At 39.9% G+C, this 12,320-nt stretch overlaps 1 protein-coding gene across 2 annotated transcripts in view; it reads right to left on the bottom strand.

Annotated features, from left to right (window-relative positions):
- The window catches only part of PTPRO (protein tyrosine phosphatase receptor type O), a 274,380-nt gene that overhangs the window by 108,220 nt on the left and 153,840 nt on the right, over positions 1-12,320 (bottom strand).

Here is a 12,320-nt window from a genome sequence, read left to right as displayed (position 1 = left end):
TAAAGTATAAAATTGCAACCCATCCAGTGATGTGAAAATTATAACTTATGGTGTTTATCAAGCAACTGTTTTACAGAAGTTTAAAACACATTATTTCTTTTTTGATTGAGTTGTTAATTCATCACAAAACTTTAAAAATACACATTTTAAAATTATGATTGATTAGTGTCTACATATATTCCACACCCCACTCTTCAGCAACATTCTTATAAAATAACAGGTTTCCCTCAATGTTCTGAAAAAGCCGTAGGATAATTTTAACCTACATTTTATTTAGAAAGAATTTTAAATATTTTGATTTAAAGTCAACAATTATATTATTTAAAAACAATTTTTATTCAAGGGTTTAGAATTAAGAGGATACATAAATATCATCTACAGCCTAAACTAAAACAATATCCTTAGATTAAATTTTACACTTTGAAATTTCAGTTTCAGGGCCATTGTTATGGAACAATGGATTATGTCTCTGCCTGCGATGCAGGTATCCCAATGTGCCTGAGAAAGCAGTGGAAGATGGGCCAAGTAGTTGGGTCCCTGTCATCCACATAGGAGATTAAAATGAAATTCCTGGCTTCTGGCTTCGACCTGGCCCATCCCCAGCTATGCAGTCATTCTGGGGGGGAAACTGGTGGATGGAAGATCTTTCTCTCTCTCTCTCTCTCTCTCTCTCTCTCTCTGCTTTTCTAATAAATAAATAAATCAGCAAATCTTTAAAAGGAATAAGATTTCAGTTTTGAGGTGGTTGTGTAGCCCAACAGTTAACACTCCAGTTAAGACACCTGTGTTCAATATCTCGCTCTGGATTCTAATTCCAGCTTCCTGCCAATGCAGACCCCAAGAGGAGTAGTGGTGCTCAAGTAGGTTCCTGCCACCCACATGGGAGACCTGGATTAGATCCTGTCTCCTAGCTTTGGCCTAGTTGTGGCCATTGTGAGCTTTTGGGTAGTGAATCAGCAGATAGATGAGAGCTCTGTGTATCTACCTCTTGAATAGATAAAAATAAACAAACAAAATTTGACTGAGTTCATTCAACAAATAGTTCTTGACTTTCTAGTTTGTCTCAACCTGTAGTTACTAAATTCTGTTACTCAAGTTCTTAAACCATTTCTTGCTTTTGATTGAAGAGATCCAAAGAGAACTGATGCTACATGTTAAAGCATTGATATTTTTCTGGAAAATCATGCCAACATCTATGAGAAATAATTCATCTATGGAAAAGTTGAGAGGGTCTTCACAAAGCAGTATATTTTTGGATCTGTTTAGAAAATGTGCTATATGGCCGGCGCCGCGGCTCACCAGGCTAATCCTCCGCCTTGCGGCACCGGCACACCAGGTTCTAGTCCCGGTCAGGGCGCCGGATTCTGTCCCAGTTGCCCCTCTTCCAGGCCAGCTCTCTGCTGTGGCCCAGGAGTGCAGTGGAGGATGGCCCAAGTGCTTGGGCCCTGCACCCCATGGGAGACCAGGAGAAGTACCTGGCTCCTGCCATCAGATCAGCGTGGTGCGCTGGCCACAGCGTGCTGGCTGTGGCGGCCATTGAAGGGTGAACCAACAGCAAAAGGAAGACCTTTCTCTCTGTATCTCTCTCTCACTGTCCACTCTGTCTGTCAAAAAAAAAAAAAGTGCTATATGAAATATTTTTAAAAAGATTTATTTATTTGAAACAGTTAGAGAGAGAGATAGAAATATAGAGAAGGGGGGTGTCTTCCATCCTCTGGTTCATTCCCCAAATGGCTACAATGGTTGGAGCTGAGCCGGTCCAAAGCCAAGAGCCAGGCACTTCTTCCTGGTCTCCAACGTGGGTGCAGGGGCGTAAGGGCTTGGGCCATCTTCCACTGCTTTCCCAGGCCATAGCTGGATTGGAAGTGGAGCAGCTGGGACTTGAACCGGCACCCATTTGGGATGCCAGCACTGCAGGCTGGGACTTTAACATGCTGTGCCACAGCACCAGCCCCATATATGATGTATTTTAAAAAGTCATGGAAAATGCATGGATTTCAATTTTTTGCACCAAAATAAACATCTTTCAATTCCACTTTTTCTATCGACTTTTGAAGTGCTATCATATTCTCTGGTTAAAAACTTTGTATTTTTTTTCTCATCCTTGCCCTTCCAAAACAAGGTAATGCTTCATAGTGAACTCATTTATGATTCCATGGAAACAAACAAAATCCTCGAAGACTGAACTTTGAGTTACTGAGCTTCGAGTTGAAAACTCCCAGAGAAGTTTGTTCTTTTATTTTTTAAAAAGATTTATTTACAAGGCAGAGTTACTGAGAGCAGAGAAGGGGAGGGGGGTCTTCAATCTGCTGTTTCATTCCCCAGATAGCTACAACAGCCAGAGCTGAGCCGATCTGAAATCAGAAGCCAGAAGCCAGGAACTTCTGGGTCTCCCACGTGGGTGCAGGGGCCCAAGGACTTGGGCCATTTTCCACTACTTTCTCAGGCCATAGCAGAGAGCTAGATCAGAAGTGGAGCAGCCAGGAATAGAACTGGTGCCCCTATGGGATGCAGGCACTGCAGGTGGTGGCTTTACCCACTGTGCCACAGTGCCAGCCCCTGTTCTTTTACTTTTAAATATTTATTTACTTGAGAGGCAGAGAGAGAGATCCCATCAGCAACCTATAATAATTGGGGCTGGGCCAGGGCTGAAGTCAGGAGCCAGGGACTCAATCCAGGCCTCTCATGGATAGAGGCAGAAATCCAACTACTTGAGCCATCACTGCTGTCTCCCAGGTCCTGCATTAACAGGAGGCTGGACTCAGGGGCTGGAGCTGAAGGCAGGTATCAAACCCAGCCACTATATGGGCCTATCAACCACCAGCTCAAACAGCTGCCTCCTTTAAAGAAATTTCGAATGATTTGAAAGTTTTTCTTTCAACTCAGCCTAATTACGACTTAAGCAGTCTACCGAACCAAGTTGTTGGCCCTGAATCGGAGAGAACAAGCAGCCACTGAGCTCAGCTCCTCCATGCCTCACCCATTCGCCACCCACACCAGAATTCACATGTTAAGTTAGAGGGCCACTCCATCTTTCATGTCCTTGAGGTTGATGGCTGCACATCAGAGCCATCACCAGTTTTTGAAACTCAACACATCCATGAGGATTCTTAAAATTTCTTTTTTTTTTAGAGGGGGACATTGAAGCAAGCTACTTAAACTTAAAAAGAAAGTCTTAAATGGCTGTGTACATGTTTGATTTATATATTTCACTCAGCTTCAACACAATCCCAAAGTCCTGCCCCAGACATAATTGATGCATAGTCAATCAAAGAATTAATGTTTCCGAAGGAACTCAAAAACACGGTCTAAAAATATTTTGCTCTGACTCCAGCTTCTTGCCTTATTAATTTTCCTTTTAGAAATTAAGTGGTGTTGCATGAACCAGAGCTACAATTACTCAATGCATTTTAGTGATGACAAGGTTAAATCCTAGACTAATTCAATATTTTCCCTGCCAGTCACTCCACTGTACTTCCTTTTTTGCTTTAAGAACCATGCTGTACTGGACAGGGTAAGGGGGTTGCAAGACAATAGGAATCATTTATCATCATTGTTTATTAATTATTTTCTTGTCTTCTGGTCTTTTGATTTTTCAAAGACATAAAGCATTATAAGATAGAGTTGAAACTTGACATATAACTGATATGCACCCCATCCTTCCCCTACCACGGTCTCAGGTGAACTACTATTCCAAATTTTGTGTATATTGTCAAATACATCTTTTTTCTTTTACTTTTTTTTCAAAGATTGATTTATTTATTTGAAAGGCAGTGTTACAGAGAGGCAGAGACAGAGAGAAGTCTTTCATCCGCTGGTTCACTCCTCAGGGCCGAAACAGCTGAAGCTGAGCTGAGCGGAAGTCAGGAGCCAAGAGCTTCTTCTGGGTCTCCTACACGGGTGCAGGGGCCCAAGGACTTGAGCAATCTTCTGCTGCTTTCCCAGGCCACAGCAGAGAGCTGGATCGGAAGTGGTGGAGAAGCTAAGTCTTGAACCAACGTCCATATGGGATGCTGGCACTGCAGGCAGTGGCTTTACCCACTACTCCATAGCGCAGGCCCCATATTTTACTTTTATGCTTGTATGTATCCAACATTATTTCATGTTTTAAAATATTATGTTGATGGTAGCAAACTGTACATATCATTCTGCAGGTTGCTAAGAGATTTGAGATGGATTCATCCTGCTACAAGCATCTTTAGGAACTTTGTTTTAGTGTCTACACAAATTGCTCAATTTATCTGTTATTCTTTTTGGTAAAAAGGTCACTTTAAATCATTCACTCTTATAAATACTGTTGCAATAAACATTTGGGACCCATCACCTTAGGTTGGAAATCCCAGATAGCAAGGTATGCACATCTTCAACTGTATCAGATATTGTCAAAATGCTCTTTAACTTGATTATGCTGATTTACATATCAGTGGTGAATGAAAGTTCCTGTATCAATATTTTTTTAAGTTTTTGCTGCTCTAAGGTGTGAAAAATTTTGTCTCTTTAAGTTCCTGTTGATGAGGGTTTTTTTATGTTTTTTTTGTGTGTCCCTTAGAATTATTTGACTCTTTTGCTTGTTTGTAGGATATTTTTCCATCTTCCTCTGCTAATTTGTAACACAGTCTTTGTCACATATCACATTCCCATTGTCATCTTTATATTGTTCCAAGTGCCTTCTTCCAGGGTCACTTTTTTTGTCTTGCTGAAATATACCTATTAATATTTCTTTAAGTTAGGCTCTGGTGCTTAAAGTTATCCTAAGATTTGTGTATTACAAAATTTTCATTGTTTCATCTTTATTCTTGATGTAACTCATTCATTCCTGAAGCATCTGAGACATAGATTTTTCCCTTGGTACTTTGAAGATGTTTCAATGTCTTCTTGCTCCAGTTACAGTAGAAAAGCATTCCTCTGTCTATCCAATGGACATTCCCTTGTAGATACTATCATTTTTTCCTCTTCTAGTACCTTTTAAGTTCAGTTCCTTGTTTTTATTCAGCCTTAGTCATTTGCAGTTTCATCGTTGTATATTTAGGGCTGGTATTATTTTTTTTAAAAACCCTATATCAGGTACTTGGATTTCTCTGCCAACGTGTGGAGTCACATCAACCTCCACATCTTGGAGATTCTTATAACTGTCCCTTCTAATGCCATGTCCAATTATTCCCTCTGCTCCCCTTTTGTTGAACTTCTAAGTCTTCCTATCTAGAGTCTGTCCCACTCCCATGCATTCGGATTGTCTCTCAGGGCTAAATTATGGGGCAACTGCTCACTGTAACCTTTTCATTTACTATCTTTACTTGTTATCCCTATATAATTTCTTCCATCTGTTGATGTTTTCAATTAATTTGAAACTTAGTTAAATTGATTTTAACTAGCTTAATCAATTAAAATTTAATGAATTTAATAATTGCAATTTCCAATTTTGAAAGTGTTTCGCCACTCATCCAGCCCTGCCAAAGATGCTTAAAGATGTGTTACACACAGAAACACAGAAACATGGTCATCAATATGAAAGAAAGTAAAGGAAGGAAACCTCGCAGCAAAAGATCACAGAGAATTCAAAGCATATATTAGAAAATATCTTTGGCAAATGGCAGGGCAAAGTTACTACTTATCAATAGTCACAATGAACGTTAATGGCCTGAACTGTCCAGTTAAAAGACACAGATTGGCTGATTGGGTTAAGGAACAAAACCCATCTATTTGCTGCTTACAAGAAACACACCTTTCCAGTAAAGATGTATACAGACTAAAAGTGAAAGGCTGGAAAAAGATATACCATGCCAACAGAAATGAAAAAAGAGCGGGCGTAGCAATCTTAATATCGGACAACATAAACTTAAAAAAAAAAAACTGTTAAGAGAGACAAAGAGGGGCACTATATAATGATTAAGGGATCAATTCAACAGGAAGATATAATGATTATCAATGTATATGCACCTAATAACAGGGCACCGGTTTATCTAAAAGATTTGTTAAGGGACTTAAAGGGAGACTTAGACCCCAATACAATAGTACTGGGGGACTTCAATACTCCACTCTCAGAAATAGATCAACAGGACAGAAGATCAACAAGGAGACAGTAGATTTAAATGACACTATAGCCCAAATGGATCTAACAGATATCTACAGAACTTTTCATCCTACACATAAAGCATTTACATTCTTCTCAGCAGTACATGGAACCTTCTCTAGGATTGACCACATACTAGGCCATAAAGCAAGTCTCAGCAAATTCAAAAGAATTAGAATCATACCATGCAGCTTCTCAGACCATTAAGGAATAAAGTTGGAAATTAGCAACTCAGGAATCCCTAGAGCATATGCAAACACATGGAGATTGAACAACATGCTCCTGAATGAACATGGGTCATAGAAGAAATTAAAAGAGAAATCAAAAGTTTTCTGGAAGTAAATGGGGATAACAGCACAACATACCAAAACTTATGGGATACAGCAAAAGCAGTGTTAAGAGGAAAGTTTATATCAATAGGTGCCTACATCAAGAAATTGGAAAGGCACCAAATAGATGAGGTTTCAATTCATCTCAAGGATCTAGAAAATCTGCAGCAAACCAGACCCAAATCTAGTAGGAGAAGAGAAATAATTAAAATCAGAGAAGAAATCAACAGCATTGAATCAAAAAAAAAAAAAAAAAACTACAAGAAATCAGCCAAACGAGGAGCTGGTTTTCTGAAAAAATAAACAAAATTGACACCCCATTGGCCCAACTAACTAAAAAAGAAGAGAAAAGACCCAAATCAATAAAATCAGAGATGAAAAAGGAAACATAACAACAGACACCACAGAAATAAAAAGAATCATCAGAAATTACTACAAGGACTTGTATGCCAGCAAACAGGAAAATCTATCAGAGATGGATAGATTCCTGGACACATGCAACCTACCTAAATTGAACCAGGAAGACATCGAAAACCTAAACAGACCCATAACTGAGACAGAAATTGAAACAGTAATAAAGGCCCTCCCAACAGAGAAAAGCCCAGGACCAGATGGATTCACTGCTGAATTCTACCAGACATTTAAAGAAGAACTAACTCCAATTTTTCTCAAACTATTCAGAACAATTGAAAAAGAGGGAGTCCTCCCAAATTCTTTCTATGAAGCCAGCATCACCTTAATTCCTAAGCTGGAAAAAGATGCAGCAATGAAAGAGAATTACAGACCAATATCCCTGATGAACATAGATGCAAAAATCCACAATGAAATTCTGGCCAATAGAATGCAGCAACACATCAGAAAGATCATCCACCCAGACCAAGTGGGATTTATCCCTGGTATGCAGGGATGGTTCAGTGTTTGCAAATCAATCAATGTGATACACCACATTAACAGACTGCAGGAGAAAAATGAAAAAGAAATTAAAGGGATACAAATTGGGAAGGAAGAACTCAAACTATCCCTCTTTGCAGATGATATGATTCTTTATTTAGGGGATCCAAAGATCTCTACTAAGAGACTATTGGAACTCATAGAAGAGTTTGGCAAAGTAGCAGGATATAAAATCAGTGCACAACAATCAACAGCCTTTGTAAACACAGGCAATGCCATGGCTTCTAAGATCAATCCCATTCACAATAGCCACAAAAACAATCAAATACCTTGGAATAAACTTAACCAAGGACATTAAAGATCTCTATGATGAAAATTACAAAACCTTAAGGAAAGAAATAGAAGAGGATACCAAAAAATGGAAAAATCTTCCATGCTTATGGATTGGAAGAATCAACATCATCAAAATGTCCATTCTCCCAAAAGCAATTTACAGATTCAATGCAATACCAATCAAAATACCGAAGATATTCTTCTCAGATCTGGAAAAAATGATGCTGAAATTCATATGGAGACACAGGAGACCTCGAATTGCTAAACAATCTTGTACAACAAAAACAAAGCCAGAGGCATCACAATACCAGATTTCAGGACATACTACAGGGCAGTTGTTATCAAAACAGCATGGTACTGGTACTGAAACAGATGGATAGACCAATGGAACAGGATAGAAACAACAGAAATCAACCCAAAAATCTACAGCCAACTTATATTTGATCAAGGATCTAAAACCAATCCTTGAAGTAAGGACAGTCTATTCAATAAATGGTGCTGGGAAAATTGGATTTCCACGTGCAGAATCATGAAGCAAGACCCCTACCTTTCACCTTACTCAAAAATCCACTCAACATGGATTAAAGGCCTGAATCTATGACCTGACACCATCAAATTATTAGAGAGCATTGGAGAAACCCTGCAAGATAGAGGTACCGGCAAAGACTTCCTAGAAAAGACCCGGGAGGCGCAGGCAGTCAAAGCCAAAATTAACTATTGGGATTGAATCAAATTGAGAAGTATCTGTACTGCAAAAGAAACAGTCAGGAGAGTGAAGAGGCAACCGACAGAATGGGAAAAAATATTTGCAAACTATGCAACAGATAAAGGGTTGATAACCAGAATCTACAAAGAAATCAAGAAACTCCACAACATCAAAACAAACAACCCACTTAAGAGATGGGCCAAGGACCTCAATAGACATTTTTCAAAAGAGGAAATCCAAATGGCCAACAGACACATGAAAAAATGTTCAAGATCACTAGCCATCAGGGAAATGCAAATCAAAACACAATGAGGTTTCACCTCACCCCAGTGAGAATGGTTCACATTCAGAAATCTACCAACAATAGATTCTGGAGAGGATGTGAGGAAAAAGGGACACTAACCTACTGTTGGTGGGAATGCAAACTGGTTAAGCCACTATGGAAGTCAGTCTGGAGATTCCTCAGAAACCTGAATATAACCCTACCATACAACCCAGCCACCCCACTCCTTGGAATTTATCCAAAGGAAATTAAATTGGCAAACAAAAAAGCTGTCTGCACCTTAATGTTTACTGCAGCTCAATTCACAATAGCTAAGACCTGGAACCAACCCAAATGCCCATCAACAGTAGACTGGATAAAGAAATTATGGGACATGTACTCTATAGAATACTATACAGCAGTGAAAAACAATGAAACACGGTCATTTGCAACAAGATGGAAGAATCTGGAAAATATTATGCTGAGTGAAGTAAGCCAGTCCCAAAGGGACAAATACCATATGTTCTCCCTGATTGGCAACAACTAACCGAGCAGCAAAGGGGAGACCTGTTGAAGTAAAATGGACACTATGAGAAATGGTGACTTGATCAGCTCGTGCCCTGACTGTTGATGTACAATGTAATACTTTATCCATTTTAGTATTTTTTTTTTGTTCTAGTACTATTGGTTGAACTCTGTAATTAATACACTATTATTCTTAGGTGTTTAAATTTTAACTGAAAAGTGATCACTGTTAAATATAACAGTGGGAATAAGAGAGGGAGGAGATGTACAATTTGGGACATGCTCAGTCGGATTTGCCCCAAATGGTGGAGTTAGAAACGTGCCAGGGGATTCCAATACAATCCCATCAAGGTGCCAGGTACCAATGCCATCTCACTAGTCCACGTGATCAATTTCAGTTCACAATTGATCACACTGATAGGTCTAAGAGTCAAAGGGATCACAAAAACAAGACTAGTGTCTGCTAATACTAACTGATAGAATCAAAAAGGGAGAGAAGGATCCAACATGGGAAGCGGGATACACAGCAGACTCATAGAATGGCGGATGTCCTAAATAGCACTGTGGCCTCAGAATCAGCCCTTAAGACATTCAGATATGGCTGAAGAGCCCATGAGAGTATTTTAGGCATGGAAAGCCAAGACACTCTGGAAAAAAAAAAAAAAGAAGACCTAAATGAAAGATCTCTGCGAGTGAGATTCCAGTGGAAAGAACAGGTCATCAGAGAAGGAGGTACCTTTCTCTGAAGGGAGGAGAGAACTTCCACTTTGACTATGACCCTGTCGGAATAAGATCGAATTCGGCGAACTCAAAAGGCTTCCATAGCCTTGGCAACTCATGACTAGAGCCTAGGGAGATTACTGATGTCATAAACAAGAGTGTCAAATTGTTAAGTCAACAACAGGAGTCACTGTGTACTTACTTCTCATGTGGGATCTGTCCTTAATGTGTTGTCCAATGTGAAGTAATGCTATAACTAGTACTCAAACAGTATTTTACACTTTGTGTTTCTGTGTGGATGTAAACTGATGAAATCTTTACTTAATATATACTAAATCGATCTTCTGTATATAAAGATAATTGAAAATGAATCTTGATGTGAATGGAATGGGAGAGGGAGCGGGAGATGGGAGGGGTGCGAGTGGGAGGGAAATTATGGGGGGGGAAGCCATTATAATCCATAAACTGTACTTTGGAAATTTATATTTACTAAATAAAAAAATTAAAAAAAGAAATCAACACACACACAAAAAAGTGTTATTTATTCTGCCCTTTTTATTTCTGCCAATTTTCTTTAATTATTCCTTGACCTTTTAAAATGGATGTGATTCTTACATTTATATCTTCAAGCATCAAAATCATACTGTAATTTTTTGTTAGATTTCCACTCAAAATATCATCTGAAATGTTACAGTTGTTTTGATGCCTATTGCTTGTAATGTAGGTTTCTTCTTTGATTTTGAAAAACATGGTGTAGGCTCATTTTACACTGTTTCATTCTTCATTTCTTTTTTTAAAATTAATTTACTTATTTATTTGGAAAGGTGTGAGTGTATATGTTTGTGTGTGTGTGAGAGAGAGAGAGACAGAGAGAGATATAGACACAGAGAGAGAGAGAGAGGAGAGAAAGAGGAGAGAGGATCTTCCTAAGGCCTGTAATAGCTGGGGCTATGTCAGGCTGAAGCCAGAGCCTGGATCCCAACATTGGTCTCCCATGTGAGAGTCCTGGGATCCAACGACTGGAGCTACCATCAGCTACTCCCAGGGTATTCATCAGCAGAAGCAGAGCAGCGACTTGAACCCAGGAGTTCTGATACAGGATGCAGGCATCCCAAGCGGAGTTTTATCCACTGAACCAAATGCCCTTCCTCCATTGCTTGTTTATCCCTTGATTTTGAGATAGTTAAGCCTTTGCATCCTTTTGGTTCCATGTCTAAAACAAGACACGTAGCATAGTTTTGGGATTGTTGATACTGTGGATGATATAGTGGCTAACAGAGTGATGCACTGAGTCAGAGCGTGCCCAGGCTTGGTCCTTGATACTGAAACTGATGTCCCCTGTCCCCTAGGCCTCCGTATGTGAATGCTTTTATCAAACATGAATAACACTGGACCTGTGCCTTCTCCAGTGTGGAGCATTTGGGTCCTTTCTGTACTGGGAACCACACTCAATGCTGCGTTTTCCAGACTTGCAGCACGGTGAGTGTTTTACTTCAGCTGGCTTTCCCACTCGGAGCTTTTTGTTTTGTTTCTGATCCATAGAGACACCGTCCTGTTTGTGAGGCTGGCAGTAACCTCTGGTTTTCCTTTTGCTTTGTGGTAGAAGCAAAAAGTGTATGACAAGCAAGAACATCCTGAAATATTTTGACTAGAAATCCTAACATTTGCTAAAAATGTATAGCTAAAAAAGTATTTTTTCCTAAAATATTTAGTGTGATCATTTTTCCTACTCAAGTGTCCCACGTAATGGAAACTCATGTTTAAATTTAAGAATATGTTATGCTCCTTAATTATCTTTGGGCCATTCATAAAACATCTTGACAGACATTTTTTTCTTTCACATTCTGATGTGATTATCTGAGAGAGGTCACAAACAGCAGATGCAGAGCAAGCACTGTGGAAAGATAGCAAAGGCAACCCTGTGTTTAACTGCTCACTGCTAAGAGGTGCTGTTCTCAGAGGCTCGTCTGAGTTCCTGGATTAAGAACTCAAGATGAGTTCGGTGCTGCGGCATAGTGGGATAAACCTCCGCCTGTGGGGCCGGCATCCCACATGGATGCTGGTTCGTGTCCCCGCTGCTCTTCTTCTGATCCAGCTCTTTGTCATGGCCTGGGAAAGCAGTAGAAGATGGCCCAGCTCTGGCCGTTGCAACCATCTGGGGAGTGAACCAGCAGATGGAAGACCTTTCTCTCTGTCTCTCCCTCTCTCTGTCTGTAACTCTACCTCTCAAATAAATAAATAAAGTCCAAACAAACAAACAAAAAAGCCCTCAGGAAGTGGCAGCTTCTTGGTCTACCAGTTAAGACACATCCCACATTGGAGAGCTTGGGTTTGGTACCCGGCTCTGCTCCTGACTCCAGCCTCCTGCTGAATGTAGACCCTGAGAGGAATCAGGTGATGGCTCAAGCAACCGGGTTCTTGTCAGCAGCTTGGGAGACATGGATTGAGTTCCTAGCTTCCAGTTTCAGCCTGGCACTGACTAAA

The sequence above is a fragment of the Oryctolagus cuniculus genome, chromosome 9 (assembly GCF_051225735.1).
Source record: "Oryctolagus cuniculus isolate XC-2025 breed Fujian yellow rabbit chromosome 9, ASM5122573v1, whole genome shotgun sequence".
Taxonomy (NCBI): domain Eukaryota; kingdom Metazoa; phylum Chordata; class Mammalia; order Lagomorpha; family Leporidae; genus Oryctolagus; species Oryctolagus cuniculus.
The sequence above is the reverse complement of the archived record's forward strand: the minus strand, read 5'-3'. Positions and strand labels throughout refer to the sequence as shown.